The 22,077-nt window shown below is 34.3% G+C and overlaps 1 protein-coding gene across 2 annotated transcripts in view; it reads left to right on the plus strand.

Moving 5' to 3' along the window:
* Positions 1–22,077, plus strand: part of LHFPL2 (LHFPL tetraspan subfamily member 2) — a 218,154-nt gene that overhangs the window by 54,788 nt on the left and 141,289 nt on the right. The gene's annotated exons all lie outside the window — the stretch shown is intronic.

The raw sequence follows: 22,077 nt of genomic DNA on the forward strand, positions 1-22,077 counted from the left end.
GAGGAATGACAAGGATTGGGAAGAGCCTATTACATTTTGAAGGGATTTGTCAGATATTGTAGAGAGATAAGGAATGACGAGGATTGGGATGAAGGGAACAGTTCCAATTGAATTATGAAATTGGAAGCCAAACTGGAAAGAATTTAGAATAATTGTGAGAGGAGGAGTGGAAGCATTTCATGTAGGTGGCTGTTCAAATGAAGTGAGACTTTTCTAGGAATGGATGATAGTTGAACATATTTTTAGGCCCCAAAGAGGGAAATGGTAGAAGGGAGGGCTTGAAAATTAGAGAGAAGATTATAATGATTGTGGGAAAAATCACTCAAAAAGATGATCATCAAGAAGATAGAACCTAAGGGTATGTGCAGAAGGATTCATCTTGGAAAGAAAATGGGCTACCTCATCATCCCAGACTGGAGTAAGTAGAGAAAAAGTAGGAAAAGACCTCCAAGTCATATGAAATGAGGAAATGGAGGGCAGAGGGAGAATCTTTTAGTAAATAGTCTTAAATTTTCAAAAGTCAACAAACAAGAGAGTTTGTTAAATATATAATAGGTACTAAGGTATTCTGTTAATACTAAGAATACAAATACCAATGGGAGGAAAAAGACAGACCTGCTTTCAGGGAGCTTACATTTTAAGTAGAGAAGAAAACTCTTAAAAGATGAATGGAAATCTGGGCAGGTGGGGATAATAAGGTACATGAAGACATGATCAACCTGGAAAACTGCTAGAAGCAACGGGTTAATTAGGGGCTGCAGGGATATAGTGAACTTTCAGGCTAAGAAGATTTAGAGGACATACTAAATTTCCAGGGTAAGAAGAAGGTTACTTGGGCATGTGGGAAAAACTAGAATTCTAACCCAAGTTCTATAAATCTATCACTCCTTCACTGTCCCCAGCTCCTGCCCATTGCCTTCCACACCTCTTCTTTACTTGAACCTTTCCAGACATATTTAGCCTTATGTCCCTGTCTTTATCTAAGCAGGACTAAAATCCTACCAGGCCATGCTACATGGTGGAACCCATTCAAAGTACAAGGAAGGAATCAAGCCAATTCTGTTCCAAAGCCATTAGTGGATTTTTTAAAAATCTGAATTATTCAGAGTGGTTTTGTAGTTACCTTTGACTCCACTGGAAAATTGCCATCTCTTCAGTTCACTTGTAGTGAAGAGAGCTGGTCTTTAAAGAGCATTTTAAATGTAGCTCTTAGTGCTGATCTAAAAAGAACAAGAATTATTTTTTTTAGCATTTGACAGTTCCTGGCATTATTATGCTAAGAGACCTGGAATCTTAGAGTTGGAAGGGATCTTTGTGACCACTCTGTCCATCCTTGTCATTTTACAGATGAGAAAACTAACTTGCTCCTGAGGGTGGGAAAGGTAGCCTTTGTGCAGAGTAAATGTGTCACAGGTAGGCAGTAGACTGCTTATTAAGGCACTTCACCATCCAACCCATTTGTATTATAGTTAAAAATTAATTTTAATAACTACTTTAGGATTGAACTTTTGAATAATCAAGCCAAGTTTTCATGTTGTATGCACTTTTATAATGAACTCTATTGACCTTGTAGAGAAGTTGTGAGGATGTCTGTAAAATATTCCAAATTGCATAAAAGCAGACATTGAATAATATCAAGGCAGAGTAATATTTAATGGCTTCAGAAAATGCATATTATTATTACAAAAGACATGAGAGGCACAGTGGAAAGAAAACTAGATTTTTCTAGAGAGCTAGATTTGGGAAGGTTGGATTAGATGGCCTCTCAAAGGTCCTTGTTAACTCTAGATACATAATCCTATGATTTTTAAAAAATTGACTTTAAAAAATTGACTGTGTTCATTTTTTTTCACCTTTTTAATTTAAAAGGGAATCTTGAGGAGAACAAGATTTATTTTTTAGAAGACACCACTGTATTTTGGATAGCTCAACTTATTGAGAAACTTTTTGTTATTATGGATTGAAATCTGCCTTTCTACAGCTTCTAGTCAATTTGTCATGGTGGAATGAGTTCTGGATTTGGAGCCAAATGCCTGGGGTTTGTATTTTAGTGCAGTCACCTATTCCCTGTTTGTTCTTGATCAAATAATTTCTTCTCTTTGAGCCCCATTTCCCCATCAGTCAAATGAGGGAGAAAAGACTCTTAAGGTCCCTCCCAGATCCAAATCTGTGATTCTCTGGTTCTGCCCTCTAAGTAAAATGAATCAATTCTAATCCTTTCCCTATATAATCACTCCTAAAATACTTTCAAGATGGCCTTTTTTTTTCTCCCAGATTAAACATTCTGAGTTCCATCATACAATTCTCCTTAAGGAAGTACCCTCCTCTGCTTAGTAACTTTCAACTTGTGAATGCCCTTTCTAAAACATGGTACTCAGAATATTCTGCGTAGCTCCACAGGAGAGGATGCAAATATTATAAATGTATGTATTTCAGAGTTCCTGGCAACCACATGTGGAAACATTTTGGAGTTATGAAAATAACTCCCCCAAATCTTTGTAGTCTCAGTCAGGTTGAACTTTATGAAATGTATTTTGAGGTTCCACAATAGACTTTCAGTTAATAATTATAACTGCTGAGACAGTTTAAAAAAAATTGCAACCATATGTTCCACATTATCAATAAGGTGAAAGATATTATAAATAAAGTCTTTAAATCTATTTTTAGATTTATTATTAAATCCAACAAATCCAACAAATTAATCCAACAATTAAATCCAACAAATCCAATAAATCTCCAAAAAATGAAGAAACTTTTGTTACAGAGATTTTTTTATCCGGGTCTTGTGAAATTTTTTTGAGTGTTGAGTGTATATGCATATATATATATATAAAAAAATATATATATACATATTCACATACACAATGTATATATGTATTTTAGTAACTTTCTATAGAATTGGTTTTCTCTTAATCTTATGTTTTATATTTATACATTTAGAAACATTATTCTGAGATGTAGTCCAGAGACTTTACCAGACCCCCAAGTGGGAATTCTGACATAGAAATGGCTAGGAGTACCTATTATTCTCTGATTCTGCCAATTCGGTAAGGAGATTCTGAGAACACTTATCAAACACCCGTTTTATGTCAGACACTATTTTAGACCCTAGAGACACATAAAAAAGAAATCTACATATTTGCAGCTGTTGACAGATATCTCTACGGCTCCATTGGTTGGGACATTCACACTGAGCAATTGCTCTCCATTCCCATATGTTCCTTTTTTTCCCCTAGGCCCAAAAGTCACTCCTGCATTATAATGGTAGTTTATAATATTTAACAAAAGTGGAGGAGAGCCTTTTCTAAACTGTCATTTGCTTCTATACTTCTAATATGATAAAGGTGAGGCACAGAGCATTGAAATGGGGATTGGGGGGTATTCTGGAAATTTGGTTTCTAGTCTTGTTTTGGCCACTAAGTTGCTATGTGGTCTTGGGACTGTCATTATACTTCCGTCAGTCTCAGTTTTCTTTCCTATAAAATGTAGAGGAAATGTAAGAGGAAAATCTTGTCTAGTCTTTCTTCCAGCCCTAAAATATCTATGGCTTCTTATACCATTGTAACAGCATGGCTTTCTTAAGAAGTATTAGTGAGAAAAATTAAAGAGTTGAGGGGATAGAAGAAGAGGCTGGAAAAAGAGGGCTGGGGATCCAAAAAGAACCAAATATTTTAATCCAAGAAGAGTCATGTTGACTCAGGAATTCCGATTCATATTAGTGACTCATTTCTGAACTAGCAGCCCTGGCACATAGTAGGTGCTTAATAAAGACTCATTGATTGCCTTTTCTCTTTATCCTCCTCTCTACCCTCTTTTTTTTTAGATTTCATTTTTATAAGTCCCGTTTCCTTGCTTTTTTAACCTCCATAGAGAAAGAGAGCCAGCTCTGAGAGCTCAGCGTCATGAGTCACTGTTGCTGCTACTGGGACAGCCCCCCCCCCCAAATCCCTTGCTGTGTTGTCATTGTTTACATGAATAATCCTGGCGGATGGATCAGCTGGAAGTCCCTCCTCTCTCAGCAGGCTAGTCCCAGCCTTAAGAAAGCTCCATCCCTGCCTCTCTACACCATTGGCTGCTTAGGTTGTAGAATAACATTTCATTTAGATATGATTTGTTGACCCTACCATCTCTGTCAATCATAGCTTGAATTCCCTTTTGTGTTTTTCCCTTTGCACTCCAATTCTCCAATCTATTTTAGTCCTTTTTTTATTCCTCTTTTGAATCTTAGTTCTCCAGATGTACAGGGTGAGGCAAAAGTCATTATACAGTCAAGCACTTTTGTTAATCTAAAAGAAGCTGAAACATGAAGCATGAAATAAGCAATTTCTTTTAAACTGCAGACACAAACAGAGCACGTTGTGTTGTTCAACTGGGCCATGACTTCTGCCTCACTCTGTTTGTGTTCTTCCACAAGTTGTATTTCTTCATGGTAGAATGAATCTACAACCCTACACAAACCCAAAAGATTTGTGTTTTTGTTACAATCTATCTATGAGATCACCATTTTGTATCCTTTTGTAGCCAAATGAGCATAGAGTCTCATGGGGCTCCACAGTAGAATGTGCCTTCTATTTTAGAGAGTTGCATTTTTCTTTGGTAGTGTCTTTCCATAAGCTCACAGCTTTGTATTTTTCCATGGGGGTGTACACATACATCCTCATATTTATTATTGTACTTCTTTTGTGGTAGATTTTACATACAGCTTCACAGAATTACAGTTTCTGGGCACCTAACACTTGTAGCGTTACATGCATTTCCCAATGATAGAATGAATCCACAATTACTTTACAGCATTGTCTGCCTATCTCTTGCAAGACTGTTGAGAGAAATTTTCTTCATCAACCAAACTGAAATATTCTAATGTAAACTATTATTATTGATCTAGTAGGATTGCTTATTCACTTACACCTATACCATTTCTTAGGTTGTTTATATCATGGGGTATTTGGCACATAAAAATAATATAAAAATTATATGCTAGGTACTATGCTAAGTGTCTTATAATTATTAATCTCATAGTAGATATTATTAATTTCCTTATTTTAAAGATAAGGAAACTGAGGCAATGAGAGTTGCTTAGGTCTCTCAGGTATTAAATAACTGTCATATGTGAACTCAGTCTGGCACTCTACTGCATCACCTAATCTATCTTATGTTGGCCACTAAGAAGCTGTATGACCTTTTTATTTTTATTTTTATTATTTATTTTTTAATAGCCTTTTATTTACAGGTTATATGTATGGGTAACTTTACAGCATTGACAATTGCCAAACCTCTTGTTCCAATTTTTCCCCTCCTTCCCCCCACCCCCTCCCCCAGATAGCAGGATGACCAGTAGATGTTAAATATATTAAAATATAAATTAGATACACAATAAGTATACATGACCAAACCGTTATTTTGCTGTACAAAAGAAGCTGTGTGACCTTGAGATAGTAATTAAACTTTTATCAGTCTCAGTTTTCCTATCTGTCTGCTGCACATTTAATCGACAAGATAGCTTAGAAGAATCACTGACCTAAGTCCTTATCACCACCCTCAGCTGATAGTAGTAGCATTTAGGATAGTATTAAACAGGATTGAGATGTTCAGTTTTATTTGTTCAAATGGCAAATTTTTATAAAGCTCTGATTTAGCAGGAGCTAGTACTAGCTTAACCCCAACAATCCAAGAAGGATATTGAGGGAACAAAAATATCCAGACTACTTGTTCTAGACCAGGTGCCCCAGATTCCCTTAGGAAAAGTTTTTCTAAAATCCTGATGAGCTTAGGTTCCTTCTCACTGGGACATATCAGCAGAAGTTACACAGTGGTCTATGAGGTGAGCCTTCTCACAGTGAACCACATTCCTCTCCCAGGCTTTGGAATATCCTGCTCCTAGATAAATCCATCCTTAATGTTGCCACCCAAGTACAAAGCATACATGAATCCTACAGTAGTAGCCTTTATATTAGATGTATCTCTTTTTAAGAAACTTACTTTATATTAATTTAAAATATAAAATCTTTGTAAAAATTTATATGTATAAATTTAAAATATAAAATCTTTATAAAGATTTATGAAAATATAAAGTTTTCATTTTATAATGGTTTCTTTTAGGTGTGCTCTCTTTTTGTCTTAAAAATGATTTTATTTGTTTAATTTTTTTTTACTTATTTCTTTTTTTTTAACTGGTAAATAGAATAGTGCCTTCCCCAGAATAATTGCTTAAAAATGTTTGTGAATTGAATTAGATAAACAAAGTAAGACATAGTTGCATTTGGAAATGAAAGCTTTTACATCTAATTAAAGAAACTGTGACTAATTTTAAATGTCAGTTAAAAAAAACCAAAGGATAAACATATTTTGTATTTCATTCTAGGAAAATAACTTATTATGTAAAATAGATTAACATATTTTTGTGGTCACAGAGCCCATGACTTTTATCATCTTATTTTTCCTCATGAAATTTGATAGGTACCTTTCTACATTATTCAGTAATCTTAAGATTCCAAGCCATTCAGGATCTCTCCTATGAAACTCTTGGCCATGCCCTCCTACCTACACTGTCATTCTTCTTCTGGGTCTCTTGGTATTATATAGCTACCAACATAATGAACTTTTTATTATTCACCCCTCATTCCCCACAGTCACTCTCTGATGATATCTCTTAAGCAATTCAAGATTGTTGTTCATTTGAGAGCATAACAGCCCAGTACTGTCCATTTCTTAGAAATTTGAGGTTAATAATATATTAAAGCCAATTCAGGCCATTTTCCCCTTTCCAATGTCCATTGGGCAGGTAATTACAAACAATAGCTTACTTATATAAAGATTTACATAATTTTCTTCACAAAAAAATTGTGAGGGAGGTTATGCAAATGTAATTTTAATGGACTTTTATTTAGAAGAGGATTGATTTCTAGGAATGTGAAATGATCTGGAAGAATGCATGGAGATAGGAATGATAGACAAGGACCAAGAAAGTGAAGAAAGTTAGATTGACAAGAACAAAGGAAGTCCTAGAAGAAAGCCTTGTGGTATTCACAACTACAACAAATAGTTACAACTTAATATAGCATTTAGGTTGTTCATTAGGGTTTGAAAAGAGATTTTAAAATATCATGTCAATTTGATCCTCACAACAACCCTACAAGGTAATGCACACTATCCCCATTAAGTGACTTACTCAAGATCACATGGCTAGTAAATATCAAAGTTCAGATTTGACTTTAGGTCTTCTTGATTCCAAATTCAACCCTTTATCCACTGAGACCCCTATCAGCTTACTATAGTAAGCTTAGTCATCATTGTTTGGTAATTAGAGTTTTTTTAAAGATCACCCAACTGTGTAAAACTAGAATAAGATTTAAACTATCAAATAGGTTAAATCTGAGCTTTCATCAGGTGTTCTTCCACTGGGATAAAGGAGATGTCTTTTACTATTTCCTTAATGGTGTCATCAACAACTAATAATCAGTTTAATAAATATATACTAAATGTCTATGATTAAAAAAGAAAAACATCTCAATTCTTTCCTGTAAGGAGCTTATAATTTAGTGAAAGAAGGGAGATATATGTACATACATACTTATATATTTACGGGGTGGGGGGGGATGATAGGGAAGAAGAGAGAGAGAGAGAGAGAGAGAGAGAGGCAGCATTTACATGTTAGAATATGATTGACTAGAGAGTTTAGACAATTGCCTAAAAAGATTTAAGGGAGAAGGGATCAATAGAAGTTGAGGGATTCATAAAAGACTTTGTGAAAAAGATGATGCTAAGGTATGATCTTGATTCTTTGGCTACCTTGGGCTACAGAATATTATAGGGGGGTCTACAAAATGCTGGAGTGTAAGGGAGGGAATTAGGGGGGCATGTTGAAAGAAAAGAGGTCTCTATGCAGTATGATCCAGTGGAAAGAGCACTGCATTTGGAGCCATATAAGAGGATTGTACTAAATGGCCATCAAGGTCCTTTCCAGCTTTAATCTGATGACAGTAGTAACTTAATCAGTTGCCTACCCATACATAATTACTGAAAGATAGTTGAAGGTCATATCCTGTTTAAGATGGAACATGTAATCAGAGCACAAGAAATTTGGAAACAGCCAAGTTCCTCCCTGTTTGTAAGCGGAGCACCTTTAAAAGCTATAAGAAGTGACTCAGGTCACGAGGGTACCATTTAGTAAATTACTGTTTCACTACCATTTAATAAATTAGTACCATAGTAGAGTAAGTGGTACTTAATTAGTGACTTTTGGGTCACTAAGGGACCATTTAGTAAATTACTCCTTCATTACCATTCAATAAATGACTGTCTCAGTGCATTAAATGGCGATGAAGCAGTAATATACTCAATAGTCCCCTAGTGGTCTAGAAGAGTTAATACATCTTACCAGAGCATCTTTGTTGACAACTGCCAGGTTAGACACTGGGTGAATAAGTCTTGATTTTGTTTAATTTGGAAGTTTAATGTGAATATTTAATCTAGAGTATCCTAGTTGTAGAACCTCATATTCTCAATTAAGCAGTCATTTAGCCCATCCACAGGACCTTTCGTGCCCTAAAGAGCACAAAAATGAAAAAAATAAACATTGTTATTTTCTCAATGAACAGTAATCCTGTCAATTTTTAAAAAAACATTTATTAAACACCTTCTTTGTGCCAAGTACTTTGGTAAATACTCATAGACAAAGATAAGAATGAACTTTTGATTTACTCAGCAAGGCAATGTGCCTATATAGAAGTTTTTGTTCTTCAGTTGTGTCAGTTGTGTGTGACCCTCTGTAACCCATTTGGGGTTTTCTTGGCAAAAAGACTGGAATGATTACAGAAGGGAGAAATGAGACAAAAAGGGTTAAGTATCTTGCCCAGGGTCATATAGCTAGGAAGTGCCTGAGGCTGGATTTGAACCAGTACTTTAATCCCCTGTACCACCTAATTGCCTTAAAAGTATATAAATATAGAATAAATAAAAGGCAGTTTAGGGAGGGAAAGCATTAGGAATTGATGTGAAGGTGTCTGATTCGGAGTCAATTCTTAGATATTTCTGGATGGAAACTTTGCAAAAGAAATTTTAGTTTAGTATTTGGATCTATTTTCATATCTGTTAGTGTCATATAACTCAAAGCAAGAAAATATTTTAAAAATCATTAGGATGATCCCCTTTAGTCTAACTATTCAGGGTTTTGTGGCAAGCTTTGCTTTTACAAAGCTAAAGCAGAATAGTCCCTAATTTAAAGGAGCTTTTTATATATTCACAGGGCAGCTAGGTGGTACAGTGAGTGGAGCTTTAGGATGGAGTCAGGAAGACTTAACTGCATGAGTTTAAACCTAACTTCAAACACTTCCTTAGCTGTGCGATCCTGAGCAAGTCATTTAACTCGATTTGCCTCAGTTTCTTCATCTGTCAAATAAGCTGCAGAAGGAAATGGTATTCTAGAATATTTGTCAAGAAAACCTCAAATAGGGATAGAGAGTCAAACATAATTGAGAAAGATTTACACACACACACACACACACACACACACACACACACACACAATTATTTTATGGAGAGAAATGAAATAACTACAACATATATTCAGAAAATTATTATTAGATTAAGAATTATAGATATATTCTGGAGAGAGGATGCAGCAGGCATAAGAGAAGGGAAAGGAATAACCAATTATGTAGTGCCTACCATGTACCAGGCACTGTGCTAAGTGCTTTACAAATCTCTCATTTGATCTTCACAACAATACTGCAAGGTAGATGCTGTTATCATCTCCACTTTACAGTTGAGGAAACTGAGGCTGGCAGGCCATGTGTCTTATCCTGGGTGATATTAAGTGTTTGAAGCTGGATTTGAACTTGGGGCTTCCTAATTTTGGACCCAGCAATCTGTCCACTGTCAAACCAAAATTAAAGGTCACTATGATAACATATACATGCATTAACCCGTGTCAATATATATATAAAATTAGCCCATCTCTTTCTCTCCAGGGACCTCTCTTCTTAAGGATCTATACACCTTAAACCTTATGACCCCAAGTCCTAAAGAGATACACAGGTATTTCTGGGTTTTTGCACTAAAAAGGTAAACTATTGAAAAAGTAAAATGGGAAAGAGTTAGAAAAAAATTTTACATTGAAGAGTAGGAATAGGAATGTTTTGTGCTCTTGTTCATGTTGGAAACAAAACATACAGAAAAATGATCTATCTGAATTCCAATTCAAACACTAATAGGGAGATGCTAGCATAAAACTTTTTTAAAATCCTCAAGAATGTGTTCAAGATTAGCTGATAAAATGATTGACAGCCTTTTATAAATAGTAAGTGACACATAAGACTAAATTATACTGATGGTGGATATGTACTGGCAGCTTCATGTATTATTCAAGACAACTTTTGTCCATTAGAATGCCTAGACAGTGGGTCAAATATTTTTCTTTCTTACATGACCTACTACTTTTTGACATATTGATTACCTGGACAATTCTATAAAATGCCTGATTTCAGGCTCTAATGAAAGCCCAATTGCTATAAGTTTGTAATAAAAGCAGATTTTCACTAATTAAACTCATTCCCGATGATACAATTTTCAGAAAATGAAAGCTCCATAAAGAATATCATGATTTCTGGGACTAAAATCAAAATCTGTAATGAGACTAAAAAACTTTTTCTTGTGGCAATTGTTGGGCCATGAAAATCCCACTGTCATTAAAGTAAACCAAGAGTATGTTTCCTTCTTAAACATATCTGTTTGGATCAATTGGTCTATTTGACCAAAGGATTCATTCAGCAAATCGCTCCACTACTGGTATTATTTAAACATACCTTTTAAAAGTCTGCTAAATTAGTGCAACATTTCAAAGTATCTGTGGTTTCATCAATAAATGTACTCTTTCCATCCAAGCAATTACAATTTTGCTCCACTAAGATCCTTTTTCAGAATCAGTGTTCAAATTAAGCACACCAGAATTTTTTTTGCCTATTTGTAAATGTTCTTATTCAGTGGGTTCAGTTGCTTGACTCTTTGTGACCTCATTTGGGATTTTCTTGATAAAGATACTGAGTGGTTTGCCATTTCCTTCTCCAGCTCACTTTACAGATGAGAAAATGAGGCAAATAGGCCAGGGTTATACAGCTACTACATTTCTCAGGTCAGATTTTAACTGAATTCTTCCTGACTCCAGGCCCAGGGCTCTATTTGCAGCACTGCTTAACTGCCCTGTTAATTGTGTGATTACCAGTTAATTTTGAGTCTGTGAAATCTTGTCTGCTTTTTATCATTATTCACAAAAGACTGTTATGTTTTCATCAAGAATCCACCATACCGTATGGGTCATTATCATAAAGATTCTAGAGATGAAACAGAATAAGAATATTCAATGACCTTTGAAGTGCCCTTTTAAAAGTAATAATACAGTCTGAGGTGTTTTTTTTTTCCCCTTTGTCATTTGATCTCTTCTGAGGCAACTCCATTCATCCTTCTACCATTGGGTTGGTGCCTAGGTAACAAATTCTTTGGCTATAGTAACCTATTGGTGTTACAAGTTATATTAAATAAGAGTATTTTAGTTTAATTTCTTATTTATTCTTTATTTATTCTCTACCTATTCCTTTCTCCATTGCATGTCATTTTCATAACTCTGTCCAGTTGATATAAAATCATCTTTAAACCTTATAATACTTTATAATGTGAGTGAGCAGAATTTTCTAAAGGCCAAAAGAATTTTGTGAATGATGTATGACTTTAAATTCTTGGCTTGCCTTGCTTTGGGGCCAGAATTCTCAGGGGACAGGTTTCTGAATATAGCAGAAACATCCTAGTTTAGTAAATCTTCTCAAAGCAAACACATTCACCACCCCCTCCAAAATACATTTGTTCTGTTACCCTTAAAGAAGTCAGTAGTACAAATATTTATCATTCTCCATGACACCTCATCCCTCCTTTCATCACAGAACCAAATGGCTGGAGTCATTCTCCTAAATTGCATTTTCACAGTTTTTCCTCAGAGGTGTCTAAGTTTTGACTGTTATTTGATCTCACAAGCTCATACCAAACCTCTTAATGCTTTTTTCATCCTTATGGAGAAGAACTCCTAGTGTGTGATACGGGCAAACAGCAAAGAAACTCATCAAGGACCAGGGAGATTCAAATGTGGATCTCTTGGATTCTAGTATTTGCTATAAAACAAAAATTTTTGTTAAGCTAAAAGGAAAAGTGTTATGCTATTATATTCTGTCATAATAATTTTTTAACAGCCAAAGCATAGGCTTTCCACTCTAAACACAATCTACCTTAATGTTATTTGGCATTTGGTTGTGTGATGCATCCCTGAGGTCATAAGTGTATCCTGTTAGCTTGCTATTCATCATTGTCCTGCAGAATGTTGTGTGGAGTTGTTCTTTAAAACTCCAGGAAGTTAGGATAATTTTCTCTTTTGACCTAGGGATTTAAATTTAACTTCCTCTTTCCTTACTACCCCTGACCCCTAAATTGAAAGCCTTATAAAGGCTATGTGCCTTTTCTTGAAAGTCTGGTGGTATTAGACATTGAGGGAATTGTATGAAACTGCAGGGCGTCAGTGAGACTTAAGGTCTGTTTTTTGCCAAGCTTAACAAAGAACAGATTTTTATTGTGCAACAGAGGCTATAAGCTTGTTCTCCTTAAAGTGAAAGCATGAATACAAGTGCTAAAATTTTCAGAGATGTTAATGGAATTTAGAGATGGTCAACTGGACCTTTAAGGTAATATAAAGGGAGGAGCACCCTTTTTTATCTCTTGCTTATAAAAATAATTCTTTTGAAGTAATGTATTATGGCCTCATTATTTAGCCCAGAGGGAGGTTAATTGCTTTATGTATTGACCAAGGAATAAATAATTAAAAAAAAAAAAGATTTACTTGATTATTTAAAAATTTCTCAGTGCATTTGGGAAATCAATGAAAATTAATGTCTTTTTAGGTTTCATAACAAGGAGTTCTCCAGGGAATAAGCAGGCAGTTTGAGAACCAATTTGAAGAGTTTGGTTCATTATTGATTAAAGCAATACTATACATACAAAACAAAGTCTCAAACTAGGTTCACGATTGCCCTTGTTAAAGCTGGGTTTTTGACAATAGCAAACTATATGAGTGAGCAATGTTTCCTGTGATTTCCTTACTTAGTTACAGAAAATGGCAATAAGAAACATTTATGAGATAAAAATTCCAAAGAAAATTAGTCTGTTTGGTGCCTGTTTGGTCATCTCAGTGCCAGTGAAACTGTATTAGCTGCCATTTATCTATTTGCTGAGATCCTCATCAGGTCTTATTAAGGGAAATAGGAAAGATTTAAATCAATGGTACAGTGATTTTTGACTTTGATATTACATCATTTCAGAGGGTTATCTTAAAAGGCCTAATGAATATCTCAAAACAAAATGCATTAAAATTCACTTTAATTTTTAAAAAATGTTCTCTAGTTTTACCCTCCAGAGTGATCCTAAACAAGTCTGATTCCTTATAAACATGAAAATTTCTGGTTCTTGAAGCCAGTGATTGGATCCTGTCTTAATCTTCTTGACTCTAAGCTAATAGACCCAATTCCTTCACCTAATCCTTTTTTGGTGTGGTTATCTCCCATCATTTTGGGCTTCTTCTTGTGAGTGCTCTCCAACTTTTCAATATCCCTCCTAAATTGTGTTTCTCAAATTTAAAGAAAATATTTTTTCTGATTATGGACTAACCAAGGCAGAATGCAATGGAAATATAACTTTTGGATTTGGGGCACTACTTCTATTATCTATTCTATTATAACCAAAGGCCACATTCACTGGGGAGAAGGGGAACAAGCTGCCATATCACACCCATGAAGTTGTAGTCTACCCCCAGGTTAAATCAAGAAACATTTTTTAAGTAAACTGATATGTAGCCATGAATCTTATCATTCTAGCTCTTTTTAAATTGAGCTTCTGTAATTCAATGTGAGAGATCTCTCTTATCTTAATATCATTCATAAATTTGCTTTTTCATTATGAAACTTGATATACAATAAAATTAATCTTTGTCTAGCTAAATAGATTGTATATGATACTTTGAACCTCTACTATTTGCAGCTTTTTAGAGTATATTTTAAATTTATAATATATGTAAAGTATAAAATATAAAGCATAGTATGCATATAGAATAAAAATAATTTTAAAAATTAAATTAAATTAAATAATGGTATATATACTGCCCTGCTTGTCTATGTTCCCTTATGAATCTTCTTCCACCTTTTTGGTTTTTTTCTGCTTAAAATGTTTCACTGATTATTTTTCTTTCTTTTCTTATATTTTTGTTTTTTGTCTTCACTAGTACTAATCCCCCACAGCTTTTCCTTCCACAAAAAATTACTCTCTCTTGAACAAAAAATATAGACAAGCAAAATAAATTCATATATTGGTATTGTCTAACTGTGAATTTCTTATTCACAATTTTGTAACCATAGATAGCTATGCCATTGATCTAAGTCACTGCTAAAAATGTCAAAAACTACAGGACCAAGAACAGAAACATTTGGCACTCACACTTCAAGATTGATACAGATCCATTAATCAACACTTTAGATTTTTAGGAGTTCAGTGAATTCCTATTCCATTATTGTTCTCTACTCTTTGCTCCATCTGAGACTAGATAGGAACTCAGGAAGATGAGTTTTCCTGATTCCAGGACAGGCACTCTATACACTAAGGTATCACCTATCTGCCTTCTTCACTCTGCATTAGTTTTTACGTCTTCCATTGCTTCTCTTAAGTTCTTCATTCACAACACTACCCTATTGAATTTATATCCTATAATTTGTTGAGACATTTTTAATAGATGGGCACCTTTTTTGTTCCCAGTTTTTTTTTATTTCTGCAAAAAAAAGTATTACTGTAGAGATGTTAGTGTATATATGTATGTGTGTGTATATATATAATATATATATAATGTGTATGTATATATATATATATATATGCAATCTTTTTAATAAGATAGAGAGGTACATGGCTAGGAGTGGGATCACTGCATTAAAGTATATGAAAAATTTAGTAACATTAAATTTAATGTAAATTTCAAATTTTAAATGATATTTTATCTTCTACAATTGCTTGTAAATTTTCATTAATTTTTAAAATTTTTTAGTTTTTCAAATAGAGCTGTAAGCTACTAAACTTATTATTTCATATTTACCAGTTTATGACAAGCAGGTTAAAAAGTGGTGAAAAGAAGAAAACATAAAGCATTTTAACAAAAAAGGAACAGTTAATTTTCTTTTCTGGGATCTCTGTCATATAAGTCTTTAACTGTCAGAAGATTGAGAAAACAAAAGGAGGAAAAATATTCCCAAACTAATTAAATTCAATTTTAAAATGCTGGTGATATTGAATTGAATTGATATCCCTCTGAAGAATAAGGAAATATATTACTCTCTGTAAATTTTCCAAGGAACTGAAATTTCCTTTTTGATTATGAAAGATTTTTTATTTTGATGGAAGTTCTCCTAAACAAGATTTTTAAAAAAAAGTCTCTATTGAGGGATGGCTGGGTAACACAGTGGATAGAGCCCCAATCCTGGAGTCAGGAAGATATGAGTTCAAATTCAACCTCAGATACTTGAGAGTTACTGGTTGTGTGACTCTGGGCAAGTTATTTAACCCCAATTACCTACCCCCTCCACCCAAAAAGTCTATATTGAACATAATTGAACGCCAACTTGTATTCATCATTATAAATATAAATCTGAACCTCATATTGCTATCAGGTATTTTTTATCCCATCACTAAGTATCCTATACCAGTATGTTGCCATTTTTTACTATTAACAATCTATTTGCTTCTCGCAGCAGTGACCTGTCCTGTTCCTCCTCTCCTCTACCATTTAATTTGTTTCTAACTCTTCTGTGGCCTGAGAAATTGGGCAGCCATTCTTAAAATGTTGTATGAGCTGCAGTAAATTATTCCTGTGTGTGTGCTTATGTGTCTGTCTGTCTATCTACAGGGATTTATTTCCTGCTTGGTTTTTTGAAGGATACTTCACTGCTCATAAACCTTTATTTAATTTATTTATAGGTTCTTGGCTGTGTATTGGGTGACTGAGGTTGTAGGAAATCTGATCTCCTTATTAAGCAGACTCAAATATATAGCTTCTCTCCCCATGGGACTCTGCTGTTTAGCAATAATAGTTTATATATCATTTGCAATCCATAAGTTTTTTCCACACTTAGTACTATTTTTTTTCCAATTACATATAAAGATAGTTTTCAACATTCATTTTTATTAGATTTTGAGTTCCAGTTTTTTTCTCTCCTTCTTCCCCCTCCTCAAGATAGCAAACAATTTGATATTGGTTATACTTGTACAATCATGTTACATATATTTCTACATTACTCATATCATGACAGAAAAATCAGAACAAAAAGGAAAAACTATGAGAGAAAAGAATGAAAATAGTATGCTTTGATCTCTATTCAGATTCCATAGTTCTTTCTCTGAATGTGGATTGCATCTTCCATCATGAGTCTTGGAATTGCTTCAGTGGCACATTTGGTTATACGGCATTGCTTCATTGTATTGCTGAAAAGAGCTAAGTGATCTATGGTTGATCATTGTACAGTGTTGTTGTTACTACGTACAACGTTCTCCTGATTCTGCTCATTTCACTCAGCATCAGTTCATGTAAATCTTGGAATCCATAGTTCTTAAGGGCCCATGAAATATTAAAAAAAATTAATTTTGGAAAATTATAAGAAACAATCTCAACTCCAGAGGACATATATGAGACTTATTCTGCTTCTCTTGGAGTAGAGGGAAGGAAGTCTGTAGGTATAGAGCATTGCATGTAATGTTAGATTTCTTTTTTTAGTGCTTTTTCAATCACTTATGCTAGATCTTTTTCCTCTTTTTTCTTTTTAATTCTTTGTTATAAGGGATAACTCTGGGAGAAAAAAAGATATGGAGAAATCTTGTCAGTCATGAAATGATTGAAAAATTATGGAAACTTGAATTTACTATCACCTTTTTTTTTGAATCCACGTGAAACTGACCCATAAGGTATCAATGATAAGGTTAGTGTGATGATCGTAAGCATGATCTTTTTCCTTGGCCCCACATTGTTTTCCTGAATCTGGTCCAAAAAATTATATCTTTTGTATAACCAAGGCTGCGTTCTTTATTTTGAAAATATTTATAGCCATTTAATCTATGATTTTTAATTTAATAGTATTTTATTTTCCACTAATTTCATGTCGACAATTTTTAGCATTCATTTTACAAGATTTTGAGTTCCAAATTTTTCCCTCTTTTCTCTCCTCCTGTCTCCTTAACATGGTAGTCAATTTGATATAGGTATACATCTACTATCATGTAAAACATTTCCATATTAATCACAGTTGTGAAAGAAGAAACAGATCAAAAGGAAAAAAAAACGCAAAAAGAATAAAATAAGTAGGGAAAAAAAGTATGCTTCAAACTGCATTCAGAGTTCATCAGTTCTTTCTCTAGATGTGGATAGCATTTTCCTTTGTGAGCCCTTTATACCTGCCTTGGATTATTGTGTTGCTGAGAAAAGCTGAATTATTGATAGTTGATCAACATACAATAGTCTCAGATACTGTGCACCATATTTTCCTGCTTCTGCTCATTTTACTTTGCATTCTTTGGTACAAGTTTTTCCAGGTTTTTCTGAAACCTTCCATTACGTCAATATACCACAGCTTGTTCAGCCATTCCCAAACTGATGGAATCCCCTCAGTTTCCAATATTTTGCCACCAAAAGGGCTACTTCAAATATTTTTATCCTTTCCTCTTTTTTATGACCTTTTTTGGGATAAGATTTAGTAGTAGTATTTCTGGGATATACAGAGTTTGGTTGCCCTTTGGGCTTAGTTCCAAATTGTTCTTCAGAATGGTTGGATCAGTTCATCATTCTAACTGTCCTTATTTTCCCACATCCTCTGCTACATTTATCATTTTCCCTTTTTGTCACATTAGTCAATCTGATAGGTATAAAATAGAACCTCAGAGTTGTTTTAATTCACATTTCTCTAATCAAAATTTTCTTCATATGTCTATAGATAGCTTTGATTTCTTCATCTAAAAACTATTCATAACTTTTGACTTTATCAGTAGGGGAAAATGGCTTGTATTCTTATAAATTTGACTCAGTTCTCTATATATTTGAGAAATGAAGTTTATAATGGAGACTTGCTGTAAAATTGTTTTCCAGCTTTCTGCTTTCATTCTCATCTAGTTACACTGATATTGTTTGTGCAAAATTTAATGTAATCAAAATTATCCATTTTACTTTTTATCATATTCATTATCTTATCTCATAAATTCTTCCCTTCTTCATAGATCTGACAGGTAGACTATTATTTCTTGTTCTTATTTGCTTATGGTATCATTCTTTACATCTAAATCATGGACCTATTTTGACCTTACCTTGGTATATAATGTGAGATGTTGGTTTATACTTAATTGATACCCTATTATTTTCTTTTTTTCTCAGCAATTTTTGTCAAATAGTGAAATCTTACTAAGATCTTTGGGTTTATAAAAACTAGGTTATTATGGGTATTTACTACTGTGTATTGTGTTCCTAATCGAATATATTCCACTGATCCACCACTCTATTTCTTAGCCAGTACCAGATAGTTTTGATGATTATTGCTTTATAAAACTTTTTTTCTTCCAGATGAATTTAGTTGCTGTTTTCCTAGCTCTATAAAATAATGCTTTTGTATTTGGATTAGTATGACACTAAATAAGTAAATTAACTTAGATAGAATTGTCATTTTTATTAATTTGGCTTGGTTTACATGTGAGCAATTGATATTTTTCCAATTATTTAGATTTTAATTTGTTTGTATGAAAAGTGTTTTATAATTGTGTTATTTAGTTTCTAGGTTTATCTTGGCAGAAATTCTCCCAAGCATTTTATATTGTTTACAGTTATTTTAAATGGAATTTCTCTTTCTGTCTCATATTACTGGGCTTTGTTGATCATGTTAAGAAATGCTGATGATTTATATGGGTTTATCTTATGTCCTGCAACTTTGCTAAAGATATTATTTCAGGTAGATTTTTAGTTGATTCTCCCAGGTTCTCTAAGTATACCATCATATCATCTGAAAAGAATGATAGTTTTGTTTCCTCAGTGCCTATTTTAATTCCTTCAATTTCTTTTTCTTCTCTTATTGCTAATGCTAACATTTCTAGCACAATATTGAATAAAAGTGACTTTTTTTGGCTTTAAAGTGCTTCACAACCTAGTCCCAACTTATTTTTCTAACATTATTATGTATTTTTCCCTTCTTGCTCTCTGCAATCTGGCCAAAATGGGTTTTCTTGCCAGGTTGATTTTTGAAAAATTTATAGCCTTGTAGGTCTGTGCTGTATAATCATATAAGATCTTGGAGAACCCAGTATGATACCCTATACAATAATGAAACATCACATCTTGAGCAAAGGAGTTGATTTAAATAACTCAATAGTTCTTTTCATATAAGCAGGGGTTCTGCCTCTTCTAAGGTTCAAAAGGAGGCTGCTAACATGCTCAAAGTAAACTCATTCTCTTTTCCTCCCAGACTTTTCTTTCTACTAAGAATCCCAATTTTTGTAGAAAAATTACCATTCTTGTAGTCTTCCAAGTTAGTAAACTCAGTCTTATCCTTAATTGCCTCATTCTTCCTCACCTTCCATAAACCTATCAGTTGCCAAATATTATCGTCTCTGTTTTGACAGCTAGTCTCAAAAATCAACCCTTCGTCTCTAGTAACAGCTACCACCCTGACTGAGATCCTCATCATCTCTCACTTGGACTTGCAATAATTGTCTTCACTACTTCCAAATCTCTCTACTCCAATCTATCCTCCATTCAGCAGCTACAGTGATTTTCCTTAAAGACCAAGTCAGACCTTGTCAATCCCCTACTCACTGAACTCTAATGTAGTTATCCATTTTCTGAAGAATCAAATCTCCTCTCTTTGTCTTTTAAACTTCTCCATTACTTTGTTTCAACCTCTCTTTCTTGCCTCAATTTGTAATATGTCCTTTCCTGCAAAAAAAAAAAAAAGCCAAATTGGCTTTTTTTTTTTTTTTTTTTTTTACAAAATCCTTCATCTCCCTTTTCTATATCCTTTTTATAAACTAGCCTCCCTGTACCTGGAATGTAGTCTTTCCTCACTTCCACTTCACAAAATTCTTAACTTCCACCAAGACTTAGCTCAAACTTTACATTATATACAAAACTTTGCTTGTTGCTCCAATTAATAATACCATTCCCACCATTCCTCCACTCTGGCATTCCTCTAAGCAGAACCTATACTCTTTTCCTAGGACACTGAACACTGATAGCCTTATGTAGCTTGAACCTAAGACCTCCCCGTGACTTCCTGACCATTTCCAAATTATATTGACAGGTTTATCTTCCCATTCCCATTTTCTAATTCTCCTTTCATCTTTTTTCTAATTCATCCCCATCTCCTAATTCTCCACTGTAATATAAATACCTTGAAGGCAGGGATGGTCTTATGCTTGCATTTAAATAGCACCATAATTTTTCTTTTTTTATTTACAAAACATATGCATGAGTAATTTTTCAACACAGACCCTTGCAAAGTTTTCTGTTCCAATTTGTCCCCTCTTTCCCCCCACCCCTTCTCCTAGATGACAGGTAGTCCAATACATGTTGAATATATTAAAATACATGTTAAATCCAATATATGTATACATATTTATACAGTTACCTAACAGCACCATAATTTTTCATAAGAGAAGGGAGCTTGCTTCCCCACTTTCCCTCAACTGTGGGAAGGAAACATGGAAGCTTCTAACATAACCCAAATAAAACTCATTATCCCCTTACCCACAATTTCCTGACATAGTAAACATATAACCAATACTTTTATTAATTCTCTTGTCTTTACCTACCTTATCTGCATTTTGTATTTATTCTTCATATATTTATATACATGTTGAACACAGAACATAATAAGTTTGAGATCTAGAATTGTTTTATTTTTTGTTTTTAAGACCCTACAGCGCTTTACTCAGTGTCTGGCGTCTAGTAGGATGCTTGTGCTGGTGCTTATCGAAGTGTTTGCTTTTGGAACGGATTAGAACTGAAGATATTTTGTAATCTGCCCTTTTTGAAGGCTTACAAAAGGTCCGGGATTTAGGACCACCTGGAGCCAGGATAGTGACAGGGATTGGGATAGGGGGAAGGGAGTAGAGAAGGGTTACTTTAGAACAAACAGCGGCAGAAGCAAGCTGAGCCGAGTTACTGGAAGAGAGTGATAGCGAGGAATGTGATGAGTTTGTCCGACAGTTGGGGCCTTCCTGAGGACTATCACAGTGCAGCTTGAAAGGTTATTAATTCATCACAATCACCCCTGGGCCTGTTTGGGAGTAGGCAGGCCAGAGCAATATGAAGAGAGGAGCAGGCAAAGTTCTACTCAAGACAAAAAGTATATATAGATCTTTGAAGCTGCAGAGGTAACCCAGGTCAAAATCTCTAAGAATTGTCTCCCCTCTTATCTCTTGAGTGATGAAGGTAGGATTCATGGCTCCTCAAAGTCTAGACCTTTTCAAACAGAAGCTAAAATTATTAAATTCTGTTTATTCCATCTCTGATGCTCTCTCTACCTCCTTGACATATTTATTTATTTATTTTTTCTCCTTGTCTTATTTAAACTGATAAGCAGTCTTGTATCTTTATACTTTCTTAATCCAGTTTTGGATTATAGACCTTGATTATAGAAACAGAAAATATTGGAGCCTGAAGAAGTATATGATCTAAATTCCAGACTAAGGGTAATTTAAATGTCATAGGAAGCTTTCATTTTGGCTCTGGCCACTGGTGCCCACTGGACCCTGAATGCCCCAAGGCTGCTCTTTCACCCGATCTGGATGTAAATTTGGGTCTCCTGGGTACTAGGCCAGCCTCAAGCTATGGAATGTTCGCTTAACTACCAGGAATGCCCTAAAGCTACTTCCTCAAGAGCTAGTTAGGCAAGAATTTAGGGAAGGCTCAGGTCTCTGCCTGGCTACATCCTGGCCTCAAAGGCATACATAATTCATAAAATTATAGATTTAGAGCTAGAA

This window comes from Sarcophilus harrisii, chromosome 1, assembly GCF_902635505.1.
Source record: "Sarcophilus harrisii chromosome 1, mSarHar1.11, whole genome shotgun sequence".
Lineage (NCBI taxonomy): Eukaryota > Metazoa > Chordata > Mammalia > Dasyuromorphia > Dasyuridae > Sarcophilus > Sarcophilus harrisii.